The 10,576-nt window shown below is 44.8% G+C and overlaps 1 long non-coding RNA gene across 1 annotated transcript; it reads left to right on the top strand.

The window, feature by feature from the left end:
• Positions 1-306: 306 nt before the first annotated feature.
• LOC146867526 (uncharacterized) lies at positions 307-3,037 on the top strand. Its single transcript, XR_014966107.1, has 3 exons — positions 307-378; positions 1,831-1,947; positions 2,923-3,037. It is a non-coding gene; the product is annotated as an uncharacterized LOC146867526 (long non-coding RNA).
• The last annotated feature ends 7,539 nt before the right edge of the window (positions 3,038-10,576 follow it).

Raw genomic sequence — 10,576 nt, 5'->3', positions numbered from 1 at the left:
GAATAGGTGGGCTAGGTTGGGTGGTACGTTGTACTACTACTTAGGCTTAGTTGTAACTTAGTTTTCTGGAATCAGAATGGAAGACTGGATTACTGTTGATAAATAGTAACTTAAGTAGTCGAACTGCGAATCCCCCGATATTACATGTTGACCAGATGAGATCGGTCAATGTAGTTATTGCAATTGTTGTTTACATAGGTGTTTTTTGACCGTTGTTGAAAAATATTGTATTTGTTTGACACCATCCATCAATGTTTGTCTCTTTCTTATATCTTTCCTGTTCATCAGCACCCAGGGGCAGACCAACAGGGACTGGGCAGTCGGCGGGACAGGAACACCACCAGGAGGACACCGCTGAGGGCTCCTCTGCTGGCCCCAGTAAGTCTTCTTGTTTTTAATAATATTTCTTATTCCATAACTTTTACTGCCCCATTTTTCCCGAACTATAGTGTGTTTCCAAATGCTATTTTTTTACCACCAATTATCCTTCGATCTGTACGGTTTCAAAAATCTTATCCCTGCCTCCGCTATGATGACTCTGTGTACTACTACTACTACTACATACTATCTGTCTGTACTGTAGTAGCTAGTCTTGCCCAGTTGGCCAGTGCCACTCTTTGTGAAAGGTTGTAATATAAAACTCATATTCACCAGTAGCTCGTACAATCCGTTGGGTCGTTGTCTTGTACTACTTTTACTCTTATTGATGTTGAGGCTTTGAAAATTCACAGCAACAACAGCCCTACCAGATTTCTTAATATTTTGATATGATACCCTATAGGACATACCACTGTTGTAGGGATCTTGCACATACATTTGCACCAGAAAATAGGATGTTGGTGATGGTAGGTTGGACCTTCCTTGCACACCTCAATCAGAAATTCCGCACCCACCACAATTCCACTGCTTGACTATAGTACTGTCTTGTCATACCTATTAGGTCTCAGAACCCTCCCTCCAAGATACCCAACAAGTACACAACCCAGAACATAACACACCCAACCTCTGTCGTGGAAGCAATTCACATGCACACCCTTACTTTAATTTGCTCACTCGTGTAAGTTAGTCCACACCAAATACCACCAAGTCTATGTAAGTTTAAAATGTTTATTTCAATTTGAGAAGGTCTGTACACTGTTTTCTTAGCAGCACCAACCGGCAAATCAATAACATTAAAACAATATACATTGTTACACTTATACAGTTGGGAATTAAATCATGATAACTGAACAGTGGTGGAAGGCAGCACCACCATCCCATAGCAATTTAGTTTATATAAATTTATAAATGAAGATGTGAGTGAAGGGACCCCTCACCTCAGAAGAACCTAGTACTGGTAGTTGGTGCATCGTTCTGAAGCTCTGGTTCGTAGAAGGGAATCTTGCGTCTGTAATGCGAAAAAAGAAATGGTGTGCGTTAGTATATTGCAACTTGCAAGCATTTCTCAGCCGTGCCAAAAAGTGTAGCATCTATGGATAAGCAATATGGACTAACAGTAACAGTAGAACACCAGTTCTTCCTAAAAAAGTGGCTTGTTAATGTTTGTTGACCGCTTGTACGCAGCGCGTAGACTAGACAGTAGCAGTGTGAGGCAGGTCATGTGGGCTCAAAGGTGTCTTAAGAAGCTGCAAGGTAAAGGTAACGTCACATGTGCATGGCTAGGGCTAATCAAGCAAAGGCTACAATGATCATATAACTATTAGTGTCTACTCTACTACTACCTGATTTGTACTAGTGATGTATGTTAGTATTAACTCATTTTTCAACCTTGCTACTGATCAATAGGGGGGAGGTGTATATGACGCCTAATAAATGTGTAATGTTTTCTAGGCGCACTACCGACCACCATTGCCGGGGCCAGCGAAGGCGACGCGGAGGGCGAGGATGCGGCAGTTGCAGATAGCAACGGAGCGGTAGGGGGAGTGGCAGCACCAGTGGCAGGCGGTGGTAAGTTAGATTCATAATCCTTAACTATTGTTGAACTTGACAGCACACTCACTGCAAGGGTGTACTGTATGTATATGTATACTGTACAGTTGTGACTTAGGGCCCCATTAGGATGGTGGGCGTATTGCCCCCGCCGGGCCGGCTTGAATTCACTGCCGTCACCGCAGGGGCAAACCTCCCGCCATCCCTGTAGAAAATATTCAGACATGTCCAGGCGGAAAAGGGTTCAATATGGCGGTGGTGTCTCTCTAAACACACCGCCAGCCATATAATCTGCATTTTGGAATGCCTTTGCGTGGCACCATTGCCGTCCGCCATGGAAAGGCATGCACATATTGCAGAGTATGCTTGGGGGCCCCCATGGAGGGTACCTACCTATGCTATGGTACCCCCCGACTTTCAAAGCAAAACGTGACAGGCTCCGTGTGGGGCCCGTCATGTTGTGCTTGGAAAAGCAGCACAACATTTTAGCATTGCTTTCAGCAAAGCCAACCAGAATTTAAATTTAAAAAAATAGGGTGTGCCCGCCACTGTGCCGGGCGCATCATCCTAATTAATTGTCCCCACGGGACCCCCACCCTTTTTAGCAGTCGGATGGCGGGCCCGCTATCCGATGTCGTAAGTAAGTATGAGTTGTTGGGGACGTTTGAAGAGTGAACTAGAAGACTAGAATTCCCTTTAATTGGTATAGGACTAGGAGCCGGAGTATTGAGTAACCAATGGCCTCATCTATCTGATTTCAACTCCGCTTTGAAAGTTTAATGGAGAAGAGCACCTGGTGCACTGTTCAACTAAAAAGTGTAAGACAGGTGGAAGGAAGAAGGACGGGCGACATTTAAAATGTTATGTACTACTGTGCTTTATTTTATAGTGCTACTCTACCATGCCACTATGTGTATAAATAATTACCTTGTCCTACTGTTTTATTAAGAGTATATTTTACAATTGTCTTGTTTTTTTCTTTTTGATACACAGCTACTCCGAAACTCAACCGGAAGGAGTTGGCCGCCAAGGCACGGCGCCGGAAGCTGGAGGCAATCCAGCAGGAATACCGGCGGCTGGTGGTCCTAGCCGAGGAGGAGGAGGAGACTGCAGCAGCAATTCAAGCCTCCTCCAGTGCCCCGGGCCCCAGCCACCGCCCTCCAGTAGTACGGCGCAACCGTCTGGCGGCTGCCCGCCGCCACCGTGCCATCTCCGGTGCCCCCCCACTGTGGCTGCAACTGCCGCGGCCTTAGACGCCGCGTCGCCCATTTAGAGGACGAGATGCGCCAGATGCGTGTCCTCCTCCAGTCCCGCCCCACCAGTTAGTCCCTGTCACTGCCCCTTTTTTAATTCCTGTTCTTGTTCTTTACTCGTTTGGCCGTTAAGACTTTTTTCTACTGTGGACAGTGGTTGGGGTTAGGGAGGGGGGTGGGTCAGCTTTTGTAGGTTTATTTTATTTTTGTTAGGGTAAATTAAATATATTTTTCTATGTTACATGCAATGTTGTTAATGTTTTGTAGGTGGGGTAACTGTTTTACATCACACTGTTTCCTTGCTTTTGCATGGCCGCCCATAGCCTGTGTTTGATTTCAATAATTTGCTGACTGTATAAGACACAAACAGATAGATGCGACACACCTCACTCATTGACTGGTCCTTCTAGTACTTTCAGTCTGTCCTCTAGTCTATGCATTCTTTGGAGTGGTGTGTGAAAATGAAATCATTGACAACATGTCCATTATTAATTCTGCCTCCCCCAAACTTCTCTCTTACCGGTGCTTGATGTTTATGTTCAACTGTGGCACAGCACTGGCTGCATGGTGAAGATGGTTTCCTTTTTCATACATGCCATGATTGGGGTGGTGGTGGTGGTAGTATAGTAGTAGTAGTAGACACTGGCAGGGTGGCGGCATTTCCAAAAAAAGAAAAGGAGACAGTCAATCGCCTTTGAGAGACTGTTAGAGGAGTAGTTGAATGAAGTACATTACAGAACTTACCGAGCAACAATTATATGCTCAAATATAATTTGACAAAAAAACTGAATGGTGGTTATGAGGATAGCCTACTAGACAGAGTTACAAACTATAGTTGTGTCGACTCGAGTCACTTGACTATGCCTACAGTCTAACAGTTAGTGCTGTATATGAGGAATGACAACAAACAAATCCAATAAATGCCGGCAATTCATGCTGAGGTATATGTTCCTTTGTTAAATAAAATAACCTCTGAAATATCCTACTCATGGGTGGGCAAGCAGAAGAAGATCATCGCTCTGCATTGAAATTGAAGTAGTGTCGCTTTCACCACATCCGCCCCAGCAAGTGTGTGATTAAGTATTGGTGTAAATTTAATTTAGTCACACCTCGACAATAAGTCACACAGCCCGGGGGAAGAGGGTTAGGGTTTGTTGAATGGATGGGAAGGGGGATTTTGGGAAAGGTTTGACATAGAAAAACAGTATGTATACATAGACAAACAAATGACAATCATTGAAGACTACCATATCCATATGTTAAGGGAGAAAAAGGCAATGCATGCATGATGATGAGAGACCCGGATTACATACACTTCTATTTCTTGTTCTGTTCCGGCCTTAATACTTTAACAGACAGCAAATAGAAATTTTAAATATTGGTAGTGAAGAATCGTAAACACAGAGCAAACCTAATGATGATTGATAATAACAACTCCAAGAACACACTGTTGTAAAGATAGTATACAAGATATTAATCAAATTATTTAAAAGAAGTTAAAAGTGGATACTGTTACTGTGTTATCCTGGTCAAAAATGTAGACTGGATTTTTGCATCTCGGCATTCCTCTTGCTCCTCTCGTCCATCAATCTTGGGTGTGTCGCCTCGCCCCTCGCCACTGCCCGGCTGGAAAAAAAGGTGATTGATTGGTAAGGTAATTAATATGCATTGTAATGTTTTACAAAGTTTTGGCCAAGGCCCGGACTGTAATTTTAGATTGAAAACCAAAGGGGATATTGAGAAATCAAGTGAAAACAAATGCACAAGTGATGGTGTAGTGCAACAAGAACACTTTCCGAGGTGGCATGTATCATCTCTACTCTAGTCTGTTTCCAGCATTGACCTTCAACAGTAACAGGAGAGATCAGGCCCACAGTGCTTACCATTAGCACATCCTACGTTAACACTTTAGAGTCCTTTTTTTTTCTCTCAAAGAGTTGGACAATCGCAAAGCACATTATCCATTCCAAACATAGCATTTTACAGTTTAAGTTAGTAAAATCAATGCACTGCAGTCATCCCACCGCTACACTCTATTCAACTTCTACACAGACATTTGGGTCTGCAGTGGTTGTTGTTGACGTGTTTACCTTTAGGCTTTTCCGTTTTATGCCACTCCTGAAACATCCTCCTCCTGACTTCATCATCATCTCTGATACTTTTACTGACTGAAGATCGGCCTGCAGTATAAGTATAATTTTTATAACACAACAAGAGTAGAAATATAAATATTACTGACTTGAGTCATTCTTTATTGTGTACAGAAAGATAGATTACTACTAGTACACTTTGACATCACTTTGTGCACAACAAACAAACAACGCAAACACAAAGACCAATAGCTCAGAGTCAGGTGTCCAATGCATGCCATTAATTGTCATCATTCATTACCTGTTCCTTCTCATCTTAAGTTAACGGGCCGTCTCTTTCGCCATCATCATGATGGACGGTGCTGTTAAGTCACTGTCATTTGCATTGCGCAGATTGAGTGAGTCCCCTTCCTGTATTGAATTAAAAGCAATGTATCACCAAGATGCAGGAGAAGTACACATTTCTTGTTTGCAAGAAGGGGAAAATTAGTGTGTTCTGTAGAAAGTTGATTAGTGGCAGTGCACAATTACATCAATTCATGCGCAACACACACAACAAAATCTACATCATTCAGTCTGCGATTCTGCGGCCAATGCATGGCATCAATCATTACCTGTTCCATCTTATTTTCAGTTAATGGCCAGTCTCTCTCGGCTCTGAAAGGAGGATAGCTATAGTAGTCATCTGATTCATGGTCCACTTGTTTTGGAAGGACGAGGAAAGTTTGAATTTGTTGTTACCATCATCCAATCATCATTCATGAGGGAAATGGAATTGAGCAGGAGATTCAGTATGATCGAGCGGAGGAGCTGGATTGTGAGGACTGTAGTGCCAAATGGCAGACACCTGAAACTTGTATCTTAAATTAGAAGAGTAGAAGACGGTGAGAATGGATTTGTTGCGATTCACAAGTTTATAACCGGAACGACAGACACATAAACAAAGGGGGAAAAAAGGGAGGAAGACAGTAAGTGCGAGCCTAATTGTCAGGGAAGTATAGCTCGTCCTCAAACTCTGGGGGTTCTTCCAGTAGTAGGTAATCATCTGACACAATACTTCCGTCACCTGAGCCGCTGTCCTCATCTTCCTCTGTTGATTCATGCATTGTGTAATTCGGTGGTATGAAGTGCTGATTCATTTTGATCATTGTTAACCTCTCCACGTTTTTTGGAGATAGACTGGTCCTTCTCAAGGTTACAATGGAACCAGCAGCACTGAAAACACGTTCGGAAGAGACACTTGCGACAGGGCAAGCCAGATAGCTTATCGCCAGCCTGCTGAGCTGTGGCCATTCAGACCTTTTCCTATACCAATACTGCACTAGGTTTTGATCAACGTACACCTCTGTTGGGTCGTCCAGATAGGCCTGGACCATCCGCTCAATGTTCAGGGTTGCTGCTGGTAAGCTTTTGTGCTGTTTTTTCTGTGCATCAGCACTGTGCTTACAATAGCCCATCTTTACATACCAATCTGATAATGATTGTACTCGGCCTAATGATCCAGTTATTGTTTCTGTAGTCGATGGTGATGGTGAGTGTTGTGATTGTGAGCCAACCGCACTGCCCTCAGCCGACGAAGTTGCACTTGATTCTGCATGGCCTGCTTCAGTATCAGTACTTGTTGTGGGTTGATGTGGCGGGCTTTTAATTAGCAGCCCTTCCTTTTCAAACTTAATGGCTGCTTCAGCTATACAACTTTTGTAGTGGGCAACATCATTGTCGGAAAAAGCAAGGAATGTCTTCACTAGTCCTAATTTTGCACGTGGATCCAGAATTGTGGCACAAATGTAATGTTTTTGTGACAAAATTTTATTTTGTATCCTTAAATTTTCAGTTAAGGGCCTGGATAAGCTCTCCACCAAGTCATGGGCTTGCCTTCTGTCCTCTACACCTTTGTAGGATTCAGACACATTATTCAGCTCATGCTCTAGCATTTGCAACAATGGGATAGCTTGGCCCATTGTACAGTCCTCCTTGCTGACTTCACGTGTGAAGACCTCAAAAGGAAACAGCATCTCAGTCAGGCATTTAATTAGGGTCCATTGCTCCCTCTGAAGGGTCATGCCTTTAACACTAGCATCACTGCTTCTGTACCAGACATATTCATGGAGTGAGCTGTGCTGTTCGTACAGACGATCAAGCATGTAATACGTTGAGTTCCAACGTGTTGCCACCTCCTGGATGAGTGCCTTGACTGGCATCCTAAATTCACGTTGGATGATCCTCAGCTGCTTCCGAGCTTTAAAAGAATGGCTGAAATGAGTGCATATTCTTCGGCAGATGGCCAGTAAATTGCTGACTATGGGTTCTTTTTTAAGAAAGTCTTGCACTATAATGTTTATGCAGTGTGCCAAACATGGAACCCTGAAATAGGAACCAAGTTCCATGGCCTTAAGTACATTACTGCCATTGTCTGTGGCAACAAAACCAATACCAAGCCCTCTGGGCCGCAGCCATTCCAAAACCTTGGTGCGAAACTCTTCTAAAATGTTTTCAGCCGTATGAGATTTCTCCATGGCGAACATGGCTACAGTTGCATGTTTCTGAGTACCTTCAAAAATCGCAGCTGTGTCAACAACACCTTGTGCAGATAGTTGATCTCTATCCCCCACAAAAGAGATCCAGTGTGCAGTGATGCACATGTAATCTGTGGCTTGGCAACTGCTCCACATGTCTGTTGTCAGGTGGATATTGTGCACAGCACTCTGCTGCAAACCATGACCAACCAATTCCAGCACATCATGATGTAGTGCCGGAACAGCAATTCGTGCAAAATAGGACTGGCTGGGAACCTTCCATTTAGGGCAGATGGCAGACACAAATTCAAGGAAACCCACCCCTTCCACAAATGAAAAAGGAAGAAGGTCCAGCGCTAACATTTTAGCCAGCTTCGCATTGTACAATCGTGCCGTTGGGTGGTTGCGTTGGAACTGCCCCTCCAACCTAAACATGCTCTCAATGGTAGGCTGGCTTACTTTCCTTAGTGGTGCTGTTTTCATTAACCCACTAAGGCTCAACGACACAGATTGTCTCATTGAGGTAGTCGCCGGTTGCCTTGGTGTCTCAGCCTGACTCTGAGTATGGCTTTTACTGCGGTGCCACTCTGATGTTACTGAGGAGGATGTGGGCGTTACCACTGCAGTACTGGGGACAGGGCTAGAAATGCCTCCCTGTTCTTCACCTGCCACCACAATAATATCGCTCCCTGATTCCTGACCAACTTCAATGGGTTGAGTTTTTCTACTTTCTTTTAACTTAAGTAGGTGATCCTCCCACACGATAGTGTGGTGTATTTTTAGATGACTTGCTTGTCCTCCGGTACCATAGTTTGTACCAAGCTTACCACGCCGAACACCTTGCAGACAAATTGAGCATATAGCAACGTTCTCCTCCTTGGCGCTAACAGAAAAGAAGTCCCAAACTGGGGAGGAGAACTTTCTGGCACTGCTGGATGTGCCACTTTCAACACCAGATGAACTTGAGGGGGTGCTTGAAAATATGTGACCCTGTCCACCTACACTGTGACTTTTACTACCACTACCTACTGAGATGGTTGAGCTGGATGTAGGTCCCTGCCGGGCCTTGGAAAATATGGCAGCTGGAGGTAGTGGTGGTGTAACCTGTGTTGGTGAGATCCGTGCTACATCCCGCTCAGTAGCAGCCTTTCTGGATAGGGTGAGAATGTTGGTCTCCAATCCCTTTGGGGCGGGAGTAATGTGCGTGATGGCTGGCTCGTCTTCATCAACATCATCACCTACCTCTTCTACATCTACCTCCATAACTCTAAGTTTTTCTGGGACCTTCCTTTTCAGAAGCAATGTCTTGTGGCGTACATCACTCTCAGACCGAGCTGGTGGGACCCAAGTGTCATCACGATCAGCAGAAGCGGGGCTTGAAGAAGAAGATGATGGACTAAGCCTCCTTTTCCTTGCTGGTGGTCTGGAAGACAATTGATCTTCTGAAACAGTGGTTTGACTTCGCTCCACTTTGTCTGCAGGAAGCTCGGTTTCCTGAAATGCCCCTACGTCAGGAGCAACAACTACTATGGTGGGATGTTGCGGCGGCTTCTGCTGTTCTGGTTGCGGCGGCTGCTGCTGTTCTGGTTGCGGCGGCTGCTGCTGTTCTGGTTGCGGCGGCTGCTGCTGTTCTGGTTGCGGCGGCTGCTGCTGTTCTGGTTGCGGCAGCTGCTGCTGTTCTGGTTGCGGCGGCTTGACACTGATCTGCTGAGTTTGCGCGTGCGTTGAACTTGATTGTGTACTACTTTGCGGTAATGACATTTCTTGAACATCGCTGCTCGTTAGTAGACTGGCTACCTCTGCGACACTAAAGCCCTTGGGCCTAGGTTGGTGGGTTTTGACCACTGTGCTGCTCCCAGCTTGGTTCCCGGACAATGCTTTAGTGCCAAAAAAAACATTGGCCGGCACACCACCAGTCGTGGTTAATGGCACTTCCTTTTTCTGTTCCTTCTTCTCACCGGCAACTTTCTTGGTACTGGACCTGGTACCTTTCTTTGGGGCCATCTTCTTCAGATGTCAGGCAGGAGGCAGATGCACAACAAGTTCTGGTCACACGTGGGCGTGATGCGCAGCAGGACTTCTGTCTGGCTGGCAGTACAACGGGTAGCCAGGTGATGCCGATGACACCTCCTACTCTGTCTTTTGTGCACCTAAAAGCAAAGAAGACAGAAGAACATCAGTGAAATGTTGCATTTGTTATTGTGGTTCAGTTACTTAGTACTGTACTAGTGCAAACAAAAGATAGTCTAGCCATTTATGACTATTTTTTTTAACTAGAGCTATGTTATACTACTAGTACTGTGTACAGCCACACAGTACACTCTCAGGAAGGATAGGAAAGTTAATAATAAACAACAAAATAAAAATCTAATTGAAGAGGGGTGGACCATTGCATTATTTGAGCATCTCAGCATCCATGGAGCTGCTGCTGGCAAAGGGGGTGGATGGATGGAAGCAGTAAGCCAAAGAGCCAATAGGAAAACCATGCAGGCCTATGGCAAAAGCAGGACACTAATACTCACAGTCCAAACACCCAAAAAGGCCACCACCCACATGGACACACACAAATCACAAAGAAGCCGGCGGCCTGGGAAACACCAGGAGCTGACAAAAGGCCTATAAAAGCCAGGTAAAGGATGCCTGCTAAAGCACACTGCTCTGACTTTTTAATGCAACAAAATGTAGGAACATTCACAGGCCCCAAAAAGCTCTGCAGGGTGCATGCATTGCACACCAACACACCAGTGACCAGACACATAAAAAAAGCATGGATTGTCTTTAAGACAAC

This window comes from Triturus cristatus, chromosome 1_2 (assembly GCF_964204655.1).
Source record: "Triturus cristatus chromosome 1_2, aTriCri1.1, whole genome shotgun sequence".
Lineage (NCBI taxonomy): Eukaryota > Metazoa > Chordata > Amphibia > Caudata > Salamandridae > Triturus > Triturus cristatus.
This window is presented reverse-complemented; position numbering and strand designations above follow the sequence as displayed.